We start from the raw sequence: 18,489 nt of genomic DNA on the forward strand, positions 1-18,489 counted from the left end.
GTATGCTCAACCGTTGAGAAGTCAAGAATACTGGACATGCGGTCATCTGGTGATGGGGCAGATTCTTATTACATTTGCTCCTTCCTCTAATGGAAATGGCTGTATTATTGTTTTAACAAAAAAGACAAAAAGCTGGGTGGGAGGAGCGTGCACCAGACATTACCCTTGCTGAGCATGGTGGCATGTGTGTGGTAGCACATTGTCCCAACGTCTCATGGTTACAGCTCGAGTTTCTCTTCATTCACGCATAAATCTTTCGCCTTTTACTAAAGATTTCCGTGGAGAGGAACATTTGCGAGTTACTGGTATTTTTGGATGCTCTGCTCACAGCAGAGCTACATGCGTTTGTTCAAAAACAGAGGACTTTTGGCGGCTTGCTCCGCAGAACTGCAGCAGGTTGGGCCAGCGTTCGAGAGTGGCCCAACGGTTCGGCCGTTTTGTCCATGTCTGCTGCTGGGTGGTCGTCAAACCATCACCACTTTCCCAGGTCACAACTTCAAATCTTGGGTCAGCAGCATGATTGTAAGGTTTACCAATCACAAAAGGGTAGTGGTGGGAGCAACAAAGCCTTTCAAAGCTTTCAACTGATTGCTTTGCAAATTGATTAACTGTTTTGACGCATTCGGAAGGCCACACTGGTGACGCATTCGGAAGGCCCCTGCTGGTCAGACTGGAAATGCAACAGTGGAAATGCCACAAAAACTCAGGCCAAACATGCATAAAACAACCTTTTACAAACCCATTGCAAGCGCTTTCTTGAAGGTAAAATCTTTCAAATGGAATTAGCTAACCACCCTCAGGTGAGTCTTGAACGGCAGGTTGGCTTTATCAGCAGTTTCAACGGCAGAGCTTGAGCTCATACAAGGTGTCTGGCCGTGATAAAGAAGAAGCCTCCCCGTCGGGGAATCGAACCCCGGTCTTCCGCGTGACAGGCGGAGATACTGTCCACTATACTAACGAGGACTGGTGGTTACTGCAGTGTCCCTGAGCGGTACGGCACCGTATGCTCAACCGTTGAGAAGTCAAGAATACTGGACATGCGGTCATCTGGTGATGGGGCAGATTCTTATTACATTTGCTCCTTCCTCTAATGGAAATGGCTGTATTATTGTTTTAACAAAAAAGACAAAAAGCTGGGTGGGAGGAGCGTGCACCAGACATTACCCTTGCTGAGCATGGTGGCATGTGTGTGGTAGCACATTGTCCCAACGTCTCATGGTTACAGCTCGAGTTTCTCTTCATTCACGCATAAATCTTTCGCCTTTTACTAAAGATATCCGTGGAGGGGAACATTTGCGAGTTACTGGTATTTTTGGATGCTCTGCTCACAGCAGAGCTACATGCGTTTGTTCAAAAACAGAGGACTTTTGGCGGCTTGCTCCGCAGAACTGCAGCAGGTTGGGCCAGCGTTCGAGAGTGGCCCAACGGTTCGGCCGTTTTGTCCATGTCTGGAGCTGGGTGGTCGTCAAACCATCACCACTTTCCCAGTTCACAACTTCAAATCTTGGGTCAGCAGCATGATTGTAAGGTTTACCAATCACAAAAGGGTAGTGGTGGGAGCAACAAAGCCTTTCAAAGCTTTCAACTGATTGCTTTGCAAATTGATTAACTGTTTTGACGCATTCGGAAGGCCACACTGGTGACGCATTCGGAAGGCCCCTGCTGGTCAGACTGGAAATGCAACAGTGGAAATGCCACAAAAACTCAGGCCAAACATGCATAAAACAACCTTTTACAAACCCATTGCAAGCGCTTTCTTGAAGGTAAAATCTTTCAAATGGAATTAGCTAATCACCCTCAGGTGAGTCTGGAACGGCAGGTTGGCTTTATCAGCAGTTTCAACGGCAGAGCTTGAGCTCATACAAGGTGTCTGGCCGTGATAAAGAAGAAGCCTCCCCGTCGGGGAATCGATACCCCGGTCTTCCGCGTGACAGGCGGAGATACTGTCCACTATACTAACGAGGACTGGTGGTTACTGCAGTGTCCCTGAGCGGTACGGCACCGTATGCTCAACCGTTGAGAAGTCAAGAATACTGGACATGCGGTCATCTGGTGATGGGGCAGATTCTTATTACATTTGCTCCTTCCTCTAATGGAAATGGCTGTATTATTGTTTTAACAAAAAAGACAAAAAGCTGGGTGGGAGGAGCGTGCACCAGACATTACCCTTGCTGAGCATGGTGGCATGTGTGTGGTAGCACATTGTCCCAACGTCTCATGGTTACAGCTTGAGTTTCTCTTCATTCACGCATAAATCTTTCGCCTTTTACTAAAGATTTCCGTGGAGGGGAACATTTGCGAGTTACTGGTATTTTTGGATGCTCTGCTCACAGCAGAGCTACATGCGTTTGTTCAAAAACAGAGGACTTTTGGCGGCTTGCTCCGCAGAACTGCAGCAGGTTGGGCCAGCGTTCGAGAGTGGCCCAACGGTTCGGCCGTTTTGTCCATGTCTGGAGCTGGGTGGTCGTCAAACCATCACCACTTTCCCAGTTCACAACTTCAAATCTTGGGTCAGCAGCATGATTGTAAGGTTTACCAATCACAAAAGGGTAGTGGTGGGAGCAACAAAGCCTTTCAAAGCTTTCAACTGATTGCTTTGCGAATTGATTAACTGTTTTGACACATTCGGAAGGCCACACTGGTGACGCATTCGGAAGGCCCCTGCTGGTCAGACTGGAAATGCAACAGTGGAAAGCCACAAAAACTCAGGCCAAACATGCATAAAACAACCTTTTACAAACCCATTGCAAGCGCTTTCTTGAAGGTAAAATCTTTCAAATGGAATTAGCTAACCACCCTCAGGTGAGTCTTGAACGGCAGTATGGCTTTATCAGCAGTTTCAACGGCAGAGCTTGAGCTCATACAAGGTGTCTGGCCGTGATAAAGAAGATGCCTCCCCGTCGGGGAATCGAACCCCGGTCTTCCGCGTGACAGGCGGAGATGCTGTCCACTATACTAACGAGGACTGGTGGTTACTGCAGTGTCCCTGAGCGGTACGGCACCGTATGCTCAACCGTTGAGAAGTCAAGAATACTGGACATGCGGTCATCTGGTGATGGGGCAGATTCTTATTACATTTGCTCCTTCCTCTAATGGAAATGGCTGTATTATTGTTTTAACAAAAAAGACAAAAAGCTGGGTGGGAGGAGCGTGCACCAGACATTACCCTTGCTGAGCATGGTGGCATGTGTGTGGTAGCACATTGTCCCAACGTCTCATGGTTACAGCTCGAGTTTCTCTTCATTCACGCATAAATCTTTCGCCTTTTACTAAAGATTTCCGTGGAGGGGAACATTTGCGAGTTTTTGGTATTTTTGGATGCTCTGCTCACAGCAGAGCTACATGCGTTTGTTCAAAAACAGAGGACTTTTGGCGGCTTGCTCCGCGGAACTGCAGCAGGTTGGGCCAGCGTTCGAGAGTGGCCCAACGGTTCGGCCGTTTTGTCCATGTCTGGAGCTGGGTGGTCGTCAAACCATCACCACTTTCCCAGTTCACAACTTCAAATCTTGGGTCAGCAGCATGATTGTAAGGTTTACCAATCACAAAAGGGTAGTGGTGGGAGCAACAAAGCCTTTCAAAGCTTTCAACTGATTGCTTTGCAAATTGATTAACTGTTTTGACGCATTCGGAAGGCCACACTGGTGACGCAGTCGGAAGGCCCCTGCTGGTCAGACTGGAAATGCAACAGTGGAAATGCCACAAAAACTCAGGCCAAACATGCATAAAACAACCTTTTACAAACCCATTGCAAGCGCTTTCTTGAAGGTAAAATCTTTCAAACGGAATTAGCTAACCACCCTCAGGTGAGTCTTGAACCGCAGGTTGGCTTTATCAGCAGTTTCAACGGCAGAGCTTGAGCTCATACAAGGTGTCTGGCCGTGATAAAGAAGATGCCTCCCCGTCGGGGAATCGAACCCCGGTCTTCCGCGTGACAGGCGGAGATGCTGTCCACTATACTAACGAGGACTGGTGGTTACTGCAGTGTCCCTGAGCGGTACGGCACCGTATGCTCAACCGTTGAGAAGTCAAGAATACTGGACATGCGGTCATCTGGTGATGGGGCAGATTCTTATTACATTTGCTCCTTCCTCTAATGGAAATGGCTGTATTATTGTTTTAACAAAAAAGACAAAAAGCTGGGTGGGAGGAGCGTGCACCAGACATTACCCTTGCTGAGCATGGTGGCATGTGTGTGGTAGCACATTGTCCCAACGTCTCATGGTTACAGCTCGAGTTTCTCTTCATTCACGCATAAATCTTTCGCCTTTTACTAAAGATTTCCGTGGAGGGGAACATTTGCGAGTTTTTGGTATTTTTGGATGCTCTGCTCACAGCAGAGCTACATGCGTTTGTTCAAAAACAGAGGACTTTTGGCGGCTTGCTCCGCGGAACTGCAGCAGGTTGGGCCAGCGTTCGAGAGTGGCCCAACGGTTCGGCCGTTTTGTCCATGTCTGGAGCTGGGTGGTCGTCAAACCATCACCACTTTCCCAGTTCACAACTTCAAATCTTGGGTCAGCAGCATGATTGTAAGGTTTACCAATCACAAAAGGGTAGTGGTGGGAGCAACAAAGCCTTTCAAAGCTTTCAACTGATTGCTTTGCAAATTGATTAACTGTTTTGACACATTCGGAAGGCCACACTGGTGACGCATTCGGAAGGCCCCTGCTGGTCAGACTGGAAATGCAACAGTGGAAATGCCACAAAAACTCAGGCCAAACATGCATAAAACAACCTTTTACAAACCCATTGCAAGCGCTTTCTTGAAGGTAAAATCTTTCAAATGGAATTAGCTAACCACCCTCAGGTGAGTCTTGAACGGCAGGTTGGCTTTATCAGCAGTTTCAACGGCAGAGCTTGAGCTCATACAAGGTGTCTGGCCGTGATAAAGAAGAAGCCTCCCCGTCGGGGAATCGACCCCGTTCTTACGCGTGACAGGCGGAGATACTGTCCACTATACTAACGAGGACTGGTGGTTACTGCAGTGTCCCTGAGCGGTACGGCACCGTATGCTCAACCGTTGAGAAGTCAAGAATACTGGACATGCGGTCATCTGGTGATGGGGCAGATTCTTATTACATTTGCTCCTTCCTCTAATGGAAATGGCTGTATTATTGTTTTAACAAAAAAGACAAAAAGCTGGGTGGGAGGAGCGTGCACCAGACATTACCCTTGCTGAGCATGGTGGCATGTGTGTGGTAGCACATTGTCCCAACGTCTCATGGTTACAGCTCGAGTTTCTCTTCATTCACGCATAAATCTTTCGCCTTTTACTAAAGATTTCCGTGGAGGGGAACATTTGCGAGTTACTGGTATTTTTGGATGCTCTGCTCACAGCAGAGCTACATGCGTTTGTTCAAAAACAGAGGACTTTTGGCGGCTTGCTCCGCAGAACTGCAGCAGTTTGGGCCAGCGTTCGAGAGTGGCCCAACGGTTCGGCCGTTTTGTCCATGTCTGGAGCTGGGTGGTCGTCAAACCATCACCACTTTCCCAGTTCACAACTTCAAATCTTGGGTCAGCAGCATGATTGTAAGGTTTACCAATCACAAAAGGGTAGTGGTGGGAGCAACAAAGCCTTTCAAAGCTTTCAACTGATTGCTTTGCGAATTGATTAACTGTTTTGACACATTCGGAAGGCCACACTGGTGACGCATTCGGAAGGCCCCTGCTGGTCAGACTGGAAATGCAACAGTGGAAAGCCACAAAAACTCAGGCCAAACATGCATAAAACAACCTTTTACAAACCCATTGCAAGCGCTTTCTTGAAGGTAAAATCTTTCAAATGGAATTAGCTAACCACCCTCAGGTGAGTCTTGAACGGCAGTATGGCTTTATCAGCAGTTTCAACGGCAGAGCTTGAGCTCATACAAGGTGTCTGGCCGTGATAAAGAAGATGCCTCCCCGTCGGGGAATCGAACCCCGGTCTTCCGCGTGACAGGCGGAGATGCTGTCCACTATACTAACGAGGACTGGTGGTTACTGCAGTGTCCCTGAGCGGTACGGCACCGTATGCTCAACCGTTGAGAAGTCAAGAATACTGGACATGCGGTCATCTGGTGATGGGGCAGATTCTTATTACATTTGCTCCTTCCTCTAATGGAAATGGCTGTATTATTGTTTTAACAAAAAAGACAAAAAGCTGGGTGGGAGGAGCGTGCACCAGACATTACCCTTGCTGAGCATGGTGGCATGTGTGTGGTAGCACATTGTCCCAACGTCTCATGGTTACAGCTCGAGTTTCTCTTCATTCACGCATAAATCTTTCGCCTTTTACTAAAGATTTCCGTGGAGGGGAACATTTGCGAGTTTTTGGTATTTTTGGATGCTCTGCTCACAGCAGAGCTACATGCGTTTGTTCAAAAACAGAGGACTTTTGGCGGCTTGCTCCGCGGAACTGCAGCAGGTTGGGCCAGCGTTCGAGAGTGGCCCAACGGTTCGGCCGTTTTGTCCATGTCTGGAGCTGGGTGGTCGTCAAACCATCACCACTTTCCCAGTTCACAACTTCAAATCTTGGGTCAGCAGCATGATTGTAAGGTTTACCAATCACAAAAGGGTAGTGGTGGGAGCAACAAAGCCTTTCAAAGCTTTCAACTGATTGCTTTGCAAATTGATTAACTGTTTTGACACATTCGGAAGGCCACACTGGTGACGCATTCGGAAGGCCCCTGCTGGTCAGACTGGAAATGCAACAGTGGAAATGCCACAAAAACTCAGGCCAAACATGCATAAAACAACCTTTTACAAACCCATTGCAAGCGCTTTCTTGAAGGTAAAATCTTTCAAATGGAATTAGCTAACCACCCTCAGGTGAGTCTTGAACGGCAGGTTGGCTTTATCAGCAGTTTCAACGGCAGAGCTTGAGCTCATACAAGGTGTCTGGCCGTGATAAAGAAGAAGCCTCCCCGTCGGGGAATCGACCCCGTTCTTACGCGTGACAGGCGGAGATACTGTCCACTATACTAACGAGGACTGGTGGTTACTGCAGTGTCCCTGAGCGGTACGGCACCGTATGCTCAACCGTTGAGAAGTCAAGAATACTGGACATGCGGTCATCTGGTGATGGGGCAGATTCTTATTACATTTGCTCCTTCCTCTAATGGAAATGGCTGTATTATTGTTTTAACAAAAAAGACAAAAAGCTGGGTGGGAGGAGCGTGCACCAGACATTACCCTTGCTGAGCATGGTGGCATGTGTGTGGTAGCACATTGTCCCAACGTCTCATGGTTACAGCTCGAGTTTCTCTTCATTCACGCATAAATCTTTCGCCTTTTACTAAAGATTTCCGTGGAGGGGAACATTTGCGAGTTACTGGTATTTTTGGATGCTCTGCTCACAGCAGAGCTACATGCGTTTGTTCAAAAACAGAGGACTTTTGGCGGCTTGCTCCGCAGAACTGCAGCAGTTTGGGCCAGCGTTCGAGAGTGGCCCAACGGTTCGGCCGTTTTGTCCATGTCTGGAGCTGGGTGGTCGTCAAACCATCACCACTTTCCCAGTTCACAACTTCAAATCTTGGGTCAGCAGCATGATTGTAAGGTTTACCAATCACAAAAGGGTAGTGGTGGGAGCAACAAAGCCTTTCAAAGCTTTCAACTGATTGCTTTGCGAATTGATTAACTGTTTTGACACATTCGGAAGGCCACACTGGTGACGCATTCGGAAGGCCCCTGCTGGTCAGACTGGAAATGCAACAGTGGAAAGCCACAAAAACTCAGGCCAAACATGCATAAAACAACCTTTTACAAACCCATTGCAAGCGCTTTCTTGAAGGTAAAATCTTTCAAATGGAATTAGCTAACCACCCTCAGGTGAGTCTTGAACGGCAGTATGGCTTTATCAGCAGTTTCAACGGCAGAGCTTGAGCTCATACAAGGTGTCTGGCCGTGATAAAGAAGAAGCCTCCCCGTCGGGGAATCGACCCCGTTCTTCCGCGTGACAGGCGGAGATACTGTCCACTATACTAACGAGGACTGGTGGTTACTGCAGTGTCCCTGAGCGGTACGGCACCGTATGCTCAACCGTTGAGAAGTCAAGAATACTGGACATGCGGTCATCTGGTGATGGGGCAGATTCTTATTACATTTGCTCCTTCCTCTAATGGAAATGGCTGTATTATTGTTTTAACAAAAAAGACAAAAAGCTGGGTGGGAGGAGCGTGCACCAGACATTACCCTTGCTGAGCATGGTGGCATGTGTGTGGTAGCACATTGTCCCAACGTCTCATGGTTACAGCTCGAGTTTCTCTTCATTCACGCATAAATCTTTCGCCTTTTACTAAAGATTTCCGTGGAGGGGAACATTTGCGAGTTACTGGTATTTTTGGATGCTCTGCTCACAGCAGAGCTACATGCGTTTGTTCAAAAACAGAGGACTTTTGGCGGCTTGCTCCGCAGAACTGCAGCAGGTTGGGCCAGCGTTCGAGAGTGGCCCAACGGTTCGGCCGTTTTGTCCATGTCTGGAGCTGGGTGGTCGTCAAACCATCACCACTTTCCCAGTTCACAACTTCAAATCTTGGGTCAGCAGCATGATTGTAAGGTTTACCAATCACAAAAGGGTAGTGATGGGAGCAACAAAGCCTTTCAAAGCTTTCAACTGATTGCTTTGCAAATTGATTAACTGTTTTGACGCATTCGGAAGGCCACACTGGTGACGCATTCGGAAGGCCCCTGCTGGTCAGACTGGAAATGCAACAGTGGAAAGCCACAAAAACTCAGGCCAAACATGCATAAAACAACCTTTTACAAACCCATTGCAAGCGCTTTCTTGAAGGTAAAATCTTTCAAATGGAATTAGCTAACCACCCTCAGGTGAGTCTTGAACGGCAGTATGGCTTTATCAGCAGTTTCAACGGCAGAGCTTGAGCTCACACAAGGTGTCTGGCCGTGATAAAGAAGAAGCCTCCCCGTCGGGGAATCGAACCCCGGTCTTACGCGTGACAGGCGGAGATACTGTCCACTATACTAACGAGGACTGGTGGTTACTGCAGTGTCCCTGAGCGGTACGGCACCGTATGCTCAACCGTTGAGAAGTCAAGAATACTGGACATGCGGTCATCTGGTGATGGGGCAGATTCTTATTACATTTGCTCCTTCCTCTAATGGAAATGGCTGTATTATTGTTTTAACAAAAAAGACAAAAAGCTGGGTGGGAGGAGCGTGCACCAGACATTACCCTTGCTGAGCATGGTGGCATGTGTGTGGTAGCACATTGTCCCAACGTCTCATGGTTACAGCTCGAGTTTCTCTTCATTCACGCATAAATCTTTCGCCTTTTACTAAAGATTTCCGTGGAGGGGAACATTTGCGAGTTACTGGTATTTTTGGATGCTCTGCTCACAGCAGAGCTACATGCGTTTGTTCAAAAACAGAGGACTTTTGGCGGCTTGCTCCGCAGAACTGCAGCAGGTTGGGCCAGCGTTCGAGAGTGGCCCAACGGTTCGGCCGTTTTGTCCATGTCTGGAGCTGGGTGGTCGTCAAACCATCACCACTTTCCCAGTTCACAACTTCAAATCTTGGGTCAGCAGCATGATTGTAAGGTTTACCAATCACAAAAGGGTAGTGGTGGGAGCAACAAAGCCTTTCAAAGCTTTCAACTGATTGCTTTGCAAATTGATTAACTGTTTTGACACATTCGGAAGGCCACACTGGTGACGCATTCGGAAGGCCCCTGCTGGTCAGACTGGAAATGCAACAGTGGAAATGCCACAAAAACTCAGGCCAAACATGCATAAAACAACCTTTTACAAACCCATTGCAAGCGCTTTCTTGAAGGTAAAATCTTTCAAATGGAATTAGCTAACCACCCTCAGGTGAGTCTTGAACGGCAGGTTGGCTTTATCAGCAGTTTCAACGGCAGAGCTTGAGCTCATACAAGGTGTCTGGCCGTGATAAAGAAGAAGCCTCCCCGTCGGGGAATCGACCCCGTTCTTCCGCGTGACAGGCGGAGATACTGTCCACTATACTAACGAGGACTGGTGGTTACTGCAGTGTCCCTGAGCGGTACGGCACCGTATGCTCAACCGTTGAGAAGTCAAGAATACTGGACATGCGGTCATCTGGTGATGGGGCAGATTCTTATTACATTTGCTCCTTCCTCTAATGGAAATGGCTGTATTATTGTTTTAACAAAAAAGACAAAAAGCTGGGTGGGAGGAGCGTGCACCAGACATTACCCTTGCTGAGCATGGTGGCATGTGTGTGGTAGCACATTGTCCCAACCTCTCATGGTTACAGCTCGAGTTTCTCTTCATTCACACATAAATCTTTCGCCTTTTACTAAAGATTTCCGTGGAGGGGAACATTTGCGAGTTACTGGTATTTTTGGATGCTCTGCTCACAGCAGAGCTACATGCGTTTGTTCAAAAACAGAGGACTTTTGGCGGCTTGCTCCGCAGAACTGCAGCAGGTTGGGCCAGCGTTCGAGAGTGGCCCAACGGTTCGGTCGTTTTGTCCATGTCTGGAGCTGGGTGGTCGTCAAACCATCACCACTTTCCCAGTTCACAACTTCAAATCTTGGGTCAGCAGCATGATTGTAAGGTTTACCAATCACAAAAGGGTAGTGGTGGGAGCAACAAAGCCTTTCAAAGCTTTCAACTGATTGCTTTGCAAATTGATTAACTGTTTTGACGCATTCGGAAGGCCACACTGGTGACGCATTCGGAAGGCCCCTGCTGGTCAGACTGGAAATGCAACAGTGGAAAGCCACAAAAACTCAGGCCAAACATGCATAAAACAACCTTTTACAAACCCATTGCAAGCGCTTTCTTGAAGGTAAAATCTTTCAAATGGAATTAGCTAACCACCCTCAGGTGAGTCTTGAACGGCAGTATGGCTTTATCAGCAGTTTCAACGGCAGAGCTTGAGCTCATACAAGGTGTCTGGCCGTGATAAAGAAGAAGCCTCCCCGTCGGGGAATCGAACCCCGGTCTTCCGCGTGACAGGCGGAGATACTGTCCACTATACTAACGAGGATTGGTGGTTACTGCAGTGTCCCTGAGCGGTACGGCACCGTATGCTCAACCGTTGAGAAGTCAAGAATACTGGACATGCGGTCATCTGGTGATGGGGCAGATTCTTATTACATTTGCTCCTTCCTCTAATGGAAATGGCTGTATTATTGTTTTAACAAAAAAGACAAAAAGCTGGGTGGGAGGAGCGTGCACCAGACATTACCCTTGCTGAGCATGGTGGCATGTGTGTGGTAGCACATTGTCCCAACGTCTCATGGTTACAGCTCGAGTTTCTCTTCATTCACGCATAAATCTTTCGCCTTTTACTAAAGATTTCCGTGGAGGGGAACATTTGCGAGTTACTGGTATTTTTGGATGCTCTGCTCACAGCAGAGCTACATGCATTTGTTCAAAAACAGAGGACTTTTGGCGGCTTGCTCCGCAGAACTGCAGCAGGTTGGGCCAGCGTTCGAGAGTGGCCCAACGGTTCGGCCGTTTTGTCCATGTCTGGAGCTGGGTGGTCGTCAAACCATCACCACTTTCCCAGTTCACAACTTCAAATCTTGGGTCAGCAGCATGATTGTAAGGTTTACCAATCACAAAAGGGTAGTGATGGGAGCAACAAAGCCTTTCAAAGCTTTCAACTGATTGCTTTGCAAATTGATTAACTGTTTTGACGCATTCGGAAGGCCACACTGGTGACGCATTCGGAAGGCCCCTGCTGGTCAGACTGGAAATGCAACAGTGGAAAGCCACAAAAACTCAGGCCAAACATGCATAAAACAACCTTTTACAAACCCATTGCAAGCGCTTTCTTGAAGGTAAAATCTTTCAAATGGAATTAGCTAACCACCCTCAGGTGAGTCTTGAACGGCAGTATGGCTTTATCAGCAGTTTCAACGGCAGAGCTTGAGCTCATACAAGGTGTCTGGCCGTGATAAAGAAGAAGCCTCCCCGTCGGGGAATCGAACCCCGGTCTTACGCGTGACAGGCGGAGATACTGTCCACTATACTAACGAGGACTGGTGGTTACTGCAGTGTCCCTGAGCGGTACGGCACCGTATGCTCAACCGTTGAGAAGTCAAGAATACTGGACATGCGGTCATCTGGTGATGGGGCAGATTCTTATTACATTTGCTCCTTCCTCTAATGGAAATGGCTGTATTATTGTTTTAACAAAAAAGACAAAAAGCTGGGTGGGAGGAGCGTGCACCAGACATTACCCTTGCTGAGCATGGTGGCATGTGTGTGGTAGCACATTGTCCCAACGTCTCATGGTTACAGCTCGAGTTTCTCTTCATTCACGCATAAATCTTTCGCCTTTTACTAAAGATTTCCGTGGAGGGGAACATTTGCGAGTTACTGGTATTTTTGGATGCTCTGCTCACAGCAGAGCTACATGCGTTTGTTCAAAAACAGAGGACTTTTGGCGGCTTGCTCCGCAGAACTGCAGCAGGTTGGGCCAGCGTTCGAGAGTGGCCCAACGGTTCGGCCGTTTTGTCCATGTCTGGAGCTGGGTGGTCGTCAAACCATCACCACTTTCCCAGTTCACAACTTCAAATCTTGGGTCAGCAGCATGATTGTAAGGTTTACCAATCACAAAAGGGTAGTGGTGGGAGCAACAAAGCCTTTCAAAGCTTTCAACTGATTGCTTTGCAAATTGATTAACTGTTTTGACGCATTCGGAAGGCCACACTGGTGACGCATTCGGAAGGCCCCTGCTGGTCAGACTGGAAATGCAACAGTGGAAAGCCACAAAAACTCAGGCCAAACATGCATAAAACAACCTTTTACAAACCCATTGCAAGCGCTTTCTTGAAGGTAAAATCTTTCAAATGGAATTAGCTAACCACCCTCAGGTGAGTCTTGAACGGCAGTATGGCTTTATCAGCAGTTTCAACGGCAGAGCTTGAGCTCATACAAGGTGTCTGGCCGTGATAAAGAAGAAGCCTCCCCGTCGGGGAATCGAACCCCGGTCTTCCGCGTGACAGGCGGAGATACTGTCCACTATACTAACGAGGACTGGTGGTTACTGCAGTGTCCCTGAGCGGTACGGCACCGTATGCTCAACCGTTGAGAAGTCAAGAATACTGGACATGCGGTCATCTGGTGATGGGGCAGATTCTTATTACATTTGCTCCTTCCTCTAATGGAAATGGCTGTATTATTGTTTTAACAAAAAAGACAAAAAGCTGGGTGGGAGGAGCGTGCACCAGACATTACCCTTGCTGAGCATGGTGGCATGTGTGTGGTAGCACATTGTCCCAACGTCTCATGGTTACAGCTCGAGTTTCTCTTCATTCACGCATAAATCTTTCGCCTTTTACTAAAGATTTCCGTGGAGGGGAACATTTGCGAGTTACTGCTATTTTTGGATGCTCTGCTCACAGCAGAGCTACATGCGTTTGTTCAAAAACAGAGGACTTTTGGCGGCTTGCTCCGCAGAACTGCAGCAGGTTGGGCCAGCGTTCGAGAGTGGCCCAACGGTTCGGCCGTTTTGTCCATGTCTGGAGCTGGGTGGTCGTCAAACCATCACCACTTTCCCAGTTCACAACTTCAAATCTTGGGTCAGCAGCATGATTGTAAGGTTTACCAATCACAAAAGGGTAGTGGTGGGAGCAACAAAGCCTTTCAAAGCTTTCAACTGATTGCTTTGCAAATTGATTAACTGTTTTGACGCATTCGGAAGGCCACACTGGTGACGCATTCGGAAGGCCCCTGCTGGTCAGACTGGAAATGCAACAGTGGAAAGCCACAAAAGCTCAGGCCAAACATGCATAAAACAACCTTTTACAAACCCATTGCAAGCGCTTTCTTGAAGGTAAAATCTTTCAAATGGAATTAGCTAACCACCCTCAGGTGAGTCTTGAACGGCAGTATGGCTTTATCAGCAGTTTCAACGGCAGAGCTTGAGCTCATACAAGGTGTCTGGCCGTGATAAAGAAGAAGCCTCCCCGTCGGGGAATCGAACCCCGGTCTTCCGCGTGACAGGCGGAGATACTGTCCACTATACTAACGAGGACTGGTGGTTACTGCAGTGTCCCTGAGCGGTACGGCACCGTATGCTCAACCGTTGAGAAGTCAAGAATACTGGACATGCGGTCATCTGGTGATGGGGCAGATTCTTATTACATTTGCTCCTTCCTCTAATGGAAATGGCTGTATTATTGTTTTAACAAAAAAGACAAAAAGCTGGGTGGGAGGAGCGTGCACCAGACATTACCCTTGCTGAGCATGGTGGCATGTGTGTGGTAGCACATTGTCCCAACGTCTCATGGTTACAGCTCGAGTTTCTCTTCATTCACGCATAAATCTTTCGCCTTTTACTAAAGATTTCCGTGGAGGGGAACATTTGCGAGTTACTGGTATTTTTGGATGCTCTGCTCACAGCAGAGCTACATGCGTTTGTTCAAAAACAGAGGACTTTTGGCGGCTTGCTCCGCAGAACTGCAGCAGGTTGGGCCAGCGTTCGAGAGTGGCCCAACGGTTCGGCCGTTTTGTCCATGTCTGGAGCTGGGTGGTCGTCAAACCATCACCACTTTCCCAGTTCACAACTTCAAATCTTGGGTCAGCAGCATGATTGTAAGGTTTACCAATCACAAAAGGGTAGTGGTGGGAGCAACAAAGCCTTTCAAAGCTTTCAACTGATTGCTTTGCAAATTGATTAACTGTTTTGACACATTCGGAAGGCCACACTGTTGACGCATTCGGAAGGCCCCTGCTGGTCAGACTGGAAATGCAACAGTGGAAATGCCACAAAAACTCAGGCCAAACATGCATAAAACAACCTTTTACAAACCCATTGCAAGCGCTTTCTTGAAGGTAAAATCTTTCAAATGGAATTAGCTAACCACCCTCAGGTGAGTCTTGAACGGCAGGTTGGCTTTATCAGCAGTTTCAACAGCAGAGCTTGAGCTCATACAAGGTGTCTGGCCGTGATAAAGAAGAAGCCTCCCCGTCGGGGAATCGACCCCGTTCTTCCGCGTGACAGGCGGAGATACTGTCCACTATACTAACGAGGACTGGTGGTTACTGCAGTGTCCCTGAGCGGTACGGCACCGTATGCTCAACCGTTGAGAAGTCAAGAATACTGGACATGCGGTCATCTGGTGATGGGGCAGATTCTTATTACATTTGCTCCTTCCTCTAATGGAAATGGCTGTATTATTGTTTTAACAAAAAAGACAAAAAGCTGGGTGGGAGGAGCGTGCACCAGACATTACCCTTGCTGAGCATGGTGGCATGTGTGTGGTAGCACATTGTCCCAACCTCTCATGGTTACAGCTCGAGTTTCTCTTCATTCGCGCATAAATCTTTCGCCTTTTACTAAAGATTTCCGTGGAGGGGAACATTTGCGAGTTACTGCTATTTTTGGATGCTCTGCTCACAGCAGAGCTACATGCGTTTGTTCAAAAACAGAGGACTTTTGGCGGCTTGCTCCGCAGAACTGCAGCAGGTTGGGCCAGCGTTCGAGAGTGGCCCAACGGTTCGGCCGTTTTGTCCATGTCTGGAGCTGGGTGGTCGTCAAACCATCACCACTTTCCCAGTTCACAACTTCAAATCTTGGGTCAGCAGCATGATTGTAAGGTTTACCAATCACAAAAGGGTAGTGGTGGGAGCAACAAAGCCTTTCAAAGCTTTCAACTGATTGCTTTGCAAATTGATTAACTGTTTTGACGCATTCGGAAGGCCACACTGGTGACGCATTCGGAAGGCCCCTGCTGGTCAGACTGGAAATGCAACAGTGGAAATGCCACAAAAACTCAGGCCAAACATGCATAAAACAACCTTTTACAAACCCATTGCAAGCGCTTTCTTGAAGGTAAAATCTTTCAAATGGAATTAGCTAACCACCCTCAGGTGAGTCTTGAACGGCAGGTTGGCTTTATCAGCAGTTTCAACGGCAGAGCTTGAGCTAGGGCTGGGCGATTAATCGCACGATATTGTTATGCGCATCTAATCAGTAAAGCCGGTTCCTTGATTAGTAGTAAATCACCTTCACCTGCTTTCAGATGGAGCGGCATTTACTACAATGAGCCGTAGTTAACTGACAAGCTGAGCCAAATCGCGTTAAAATCGAGGACATATCGCCAACGATATTTAATGCGATATGGCTCAGCTTGTCAGTTAACTACGGCTCTTTGTACACAGCAAAAACTCAGTGTTAAATGAACACACCTGGGAGTGTATGAGTCCACACTCAAGAGTGTTAAAGTTAATGAGATATTTAAGTGATTAATTGAGTGATGATTGAGCATTATTGAAGACACCTAAAGCAGAATCACTGAAGGAGAAAACCGGAATTTCAGGTCACCATTATGGAGATGAGTGTTTGCTTTAGTTGGGCTCTTGACCCTTAGATTATTAACTTTAGATTTTGTTCGGCTGTTGTATCTGAGTTATAACTGTCAGATGAACAAAGAAAAAAAAAGGGATCTAATAGTGTTGGTTATATTATGACTTTCATCATTTGAACTAATTGTTTGTGATTTATGCTGTTGGTTACAGCATAATTGAGATTCTGCGTATATATCCAAAATTTGAGATATAATATAAAGGATTTCTTAAAGGTTGTAAAAAAATAAAAAAAACTTTCTTTTAGGCATACACAGATATCAAGATTCAGTCAATGCATCTCAACAATGGTGACGAGGAGAATATTAAATTAGAAAAAGTAAATTACATAGACAAATCAGATCATAATTTATTCATACCGCAATGCATGATGGGAGCCATTAATGAGTTGTGATTGGTGGCAACAAGGATTATTATTGTCACCACGGTTGAGATTCACAGGCTGATTATTGATGACTGTGTTTCTAAATAAATGCATATGAAAGTTATTTGAACAGAACAATTTTTATTAAATGTTTTGGATTATAAGAAAAATACAATTATCATATGCTGTAGAATCACTAAACTGGTGCTATCAAGTTAAACCAGATCATCTGAATGAGTTTCATTTTTCAGATCACAGCATGATCATGTCAAAACATAACCAACACTATCAGATCAAACTTTTCTTTGTTCATTTAACTGTTATAAATCAATAACAGCAGACAAACAAAATTTAAACTTAAAGTATAAGGATCAAGAGCCCAACTAAAGCAAACACTGATCGCCATAACGGTGGCATACAATTTTAGATTTTCTCCTTCAGTGATTCTGCTTGTTAAAGGTGCTCTAAGCGATGTCGCGCGTTTTTTAGGCCAAAACATTTTTTGTCACATACAGCAAACATCTCCTCACTTACCGCTGGCTGCCTGTCCCCTGAACACACTGTAAAGAAACGCGATCTCTGTAGATAGCCCAGGCTCCACAAACAGCAACAAAAACAAACTGCGGCGACCCGCTCTGCGAAACATAACAAACTGTTCCAGCCAATGACCGACAAGAAGGGTGTGGGGGTGGTGTTTGGGGGGTTAGTGTGCGGATGAGGAGGAGGGAGGGTCTAGCTAGCCTCCGTTTTGTTTGACAATACTTTAAACGTCAACAAGAAGTGACGTCACCCAGGATCGCTTAGAGAACCTTTAACATCAGGTGTCTTCAATAATGCTCAATGAGCACTAAATTAATCACTTAATTACCTCATTACCTTTAACACTCTTGAGTGTTAATTTAACACTCATAGAGTCATATCTGCATCATATCGTCCATCTGAAAGCAGGTGAAGGTGATTTACTACTAATCAAGGAACCGGCTTTACTGATTAGATGCGCATAACAATATCGTGCGATTAATCGCCCAGCCCTAGCTTGAGCTCATACAAGGTGTCTGGCCGTGATAAAGAAGAAGCCTCCCCGTCGGGGAATCGAACCCCGGTCTTCCGCGTGACAGGCGGAGATACTGTCCACTATACTAACGAGGACTGGTGGTTACTGCAGTGTCCCTGAGCGGTACAGCACCGTATGCTCAACCGTTGAGAAGTCAAGAATACTGGACATGGGGTCATCTGGTGATGGGGCAGATTCTTATTACATTTGCTCTTCCTCTAATGGAAATGGCTGTATTATTGTTTTAACAAAAAAGACAAAAAGCTGGGTGGGAGGAGCGTGCACCAGACATTACCCTTGCTGAGCATGGTGGCATGTGTGTGGTAGCACATTGTCCCAACGTCTCATGATTACAGCTCGAGTTTCTCTTCATTCACGCATAAATCTTTCGCCTTTTACTAAAGATTTCCGTGGAGGGGAACATTTGCGAGTTACTGGTATTTTTGGATGCTCTGCTCACAGCAGAGCTACATGCGTTTGTTCAAAAACAGAGGACTTTTGGCGGCTAGCTCCGCAGAACTGCAGCATGTTGGGCCAGCGTTCGAGAGTGGCCCAACGGTTCGGCCGTTTTGTCCATGTCTGGAGCTGGGTGGTCGTCAAACCATCACCACTTTCCCAGTTCACAACTTCAAATCTTGGGTCAGCAGCATGATTGTAAGGTTTACCAATCACAAAAGGGTAGTGGTGGGAGCAACAAAGCCTTTCAAAGCTTTCAACTGATTGCTTTGCAAATTGATTAACTGTTTTGACGCATTCGGAAGGCCACACTGGTG

The 18,489-nt window shown here is 46.9% G+C and overlaps 22 non-coding genes across 22 annotated transcripts; 17 read left to right on the forward strand and 5 right to left on the reverse strand.

The window, feature by feature from the left end:
* The first annotated feature begins 222 nt into the window (after positions 1 to 222).
* On the forward strand, positions 223 to 337 carry LOC130095468 (U5 spliceosomal RNA). Its single transcript, XR_008808120.1, has one exon. It is a non-coding gene; the product is annotated as a U5 spliceosomal RNA (small nuclear RNA).
* A 554-nt stretch (positions 338 to 891) lies between these two features.
* trnad-guc (transfer RNA aspartic acid (anticodon GUC)) lies at positions 892 to 963 on the reverse strand. The gene has a single exon. It is a non-coding gene; the product is annotated as a tRNA-Asp (tRNA).
* Positions 964 to 1,223: 260 nt separating this feature from the next.
* Positions 1,224 to 1,338, forward strand: LOC130079155 (U5 spliceosomal RNA). The gene has a single exon (XR_008806324.1). It is a non-coding gene; the product is annotated as a U5 spliceosomal RNA (small nuclear RNA).
* Positions 1,339 to 2,225: 887 nt separating this feature from the next.
* Positions 2,226 to 2,340, forward strand: LOC130077360 (U5 spliceosomal RNA). Its single transcript, XR_008805740.1, has one exon. It is a non-coding gene; the product is annotated as a U5 spliceosomal RNA (small nuclear RNA).
* An 885-nt stretch (positions 2,341 to 3,225) lies between these two features.
* LOC130095527 (U5 spliceosomal RNA) lies at positions 3,226 to 3,340 on the forward strand. The gene has a single exon (XR_008808125.1). It is a non-coding gene; the product is annotated as a U5 spliceosomal RNA (small nuclear RNA).
* Positions 3,341 to 4,226: 886 nt separating this feature from the next.
* LOC130095585 (U5 spliceosomal RNA) lies at positions 4,227 to 4,341 on the forward strand. The gene has a single exon (XR_008808141.1). It is a non-coding gene; the product is annotated as a U5 spliceosomal RNA (small nuclear RNA).
* Positions 4,342 to 5,226: 885 nt separating this feature from the next.
* On the forward strand, positions 5,227 to 5,341 carry LOC130101107 (U5 spliceosomal RNA). Its single transcript, XR_008808951.1, has one exon. It is a non-coding gene; the product is annotated as a U5 spliceosomal RNA (small nuclear RNA).
* An 885-nt stretch (positions 5,342 to 6,226) lies between these two features.
* On the forward strand, positions 6,227 to 6,341 carry LOC130095657 (U5 spliceosomal RNA). Its single transcript, XR_008808147.1, has one exon. It is a non-coding gene; the product is annotated as a U5 spliceosomal RNA (small nuclear RNA).
* An 885-nt stretch (positions 6,342 to 7,226) lies between these two features.
* Positions 7,227 to 7,341, forward strand: LOC130101162 (U5 spliceosomal RNA). Its single transcript, XR_008808954.1, has one exon. It is a non-coding gene; the product is annotated as a U5 spliceosomal RNA (small nuclear RNA).
* An 884-nt stretch (positions 7,342 to 8,225) lies between these two features.
* Positions 8,226 to 8,340, forward strand: LOC130101254 (U5 spliceosomal RNA). Its single transcript, XR_008808967.1, has one exon. It is a non-coding gene; the product is annotated as a U5 spliceosomal RNA (small nuclear RNA).
* Positions 8,341 to 9,225: 885 nt separating this feature from the next.
* On the forward strand, positions 9,226 to 9,340 carry LOC130101310 (U5 spliceosomal RNA). Its single transcript, XR_008808973.1, has one exon. It is a non-coding gene; the product is annotated as a U5 spliceosomal RNA (small nuclear RNA).
* Positions 9,341 to 10,225: 885 nt separating this feature from the next.
* On the forward strand, positions 10,226 to 10,340 carry LOC130078487 (U5 spliceosomal RNA). The gene has a single exon (XR_008805933.1). It is a non-coding gene; the product is annotated as a U5 spliceosomal RNA (small nuclear RNA).
* A 553-nt stretch (positions 10,341 to 10,893) lies between these two features.
* trnad-guc (transfer RNA aspartic acid (anticodon GUC)) lies at positions 10,894 to 10,965 on the reverse strand. Its single transcript has one exon. It is a non-coding gene; the product is annotated as a tRNA-Asp (tRNA).
* Positions 10,966 to 11,225: 260 nt separating this feature from the next.
* Positions 11,226 to 11,340, forward strand: LOC130101364 (U5 spliceosomal RNA). Its single transcript, XR_008808978.1, has one exon. It is a non-coding gene; the product is annotated as a U5 spliceosomal RNA (small nuclear RNA).
* An 885-nt stretch (positions 11,341 to 12,225) lies between these two features.
* On the forward strand, positions 12,226 to 12,340 carry LOC130101408 (U5 spliceosomal RNA). The gene has a single exon (XR_008808991.1). It is a non-coding gene; the product is annotated as a U5 spliceosomal RNA (small nuclear RNA).
* Positions 12,341 to 12,893: 553 nt separating this feature from the next.
* On the reverse strand, positions 12,894 to 12,965 carry trnad-guc (transfer RNA aspartic acid (anticodon GUC)). Its single transcript has one exon. It is a non-coding gene; the product is annotated as a tRNA-Asp (tRNA).
* A 260-nt stretch (positions 12,966 to 13,225) lies between these two features.
* LOC130095405 (U5 spliceosomal RNA) lies at positions 13,226 to 13,340 on the forward strand. The gene has a single exon (XR_008808109.1). It is a non-coding gene; the product is annotated as a U5 spliceosomal RNA (small nuclear RNA).
* A 553-nt stretch (positions 13,341 to 13,893) lies between these two features.
* On the reverse strand, positions 13,894 to 13,965 carry trnad-guc (transfer RNA aspartic acid (anticodon GUC)). The gene has a single exon. It is a non-coding gene; the product is annotated as a tRNA-Asp (tRNA).
* A 260-nt stretch (positions 13,966 to 14,225) lies between these two features.
* On the forward strand, positions 14,226 to 14,340 carry LOC130101460 (U5 spliceosomal RNA). Its single transcript, XR_008809000.1, has one exon. It is a non-coding gene; the product is annotated as a U5 spliceosomal RNA (small nuclear RNA).
* Positions 14,341 to 15,225: 885 nt separating this feature from the next.
* LOC130095878 (U5 spliceosomal RNA) lies at positions 15,226 to 15,340 on the forward strand. Its single transcript, XR_008808158.1, has one exon. It is a non-coding gene; the product is annotated as a U5 spliceosomal RNA (small nuclear RNA).
* A 2,399-nt stretch (positions 15,341 to 17,739) lies between these two features.
* trnad-guc (transfer RNA aspartic acid (anticodon GUC)) lies at positions 17,740 to 17,811 on the reverse strand. The gene has a single exon. It is a non-coding gene; the product is annotated as a tRNA-Asp (tRNA).
* A 259-nt stretch (positions 17,812 to 18,070) lies between these two features.
* LOC130101508 (U5 spliceosomal RNA) lies at positions 18,071 to 18,185 on the forward strand. The gene has a single exon (XR_008809005.1). It is a non-coding gene; the product is annotated as a U5 spliceosomal RNA (small nuclear RNA).
* The last annotated feature ends 304 nt before the right edge of the window (positions 18,186 to 18,489 follow it).

This window comes from Rhinichthys klamathensis, unplaced genomic scaffold, assembly GCF_029890125.1.
Source record: "Rhinichthys klamathensis goyatoka isolate OS25496 unplaced genomic scaffold, OSU_Roscu_1.1 h1tg000001l_1, whole genome shotgun sequence".
In the NCBI taxonomy this organism is placed as follows: Eukaryota; Metazoa; Chordata; class Actinopteri; order Cypriniformes; family Leuciscidae; genus Rhinichthys; species Rhinichthys klamathensis.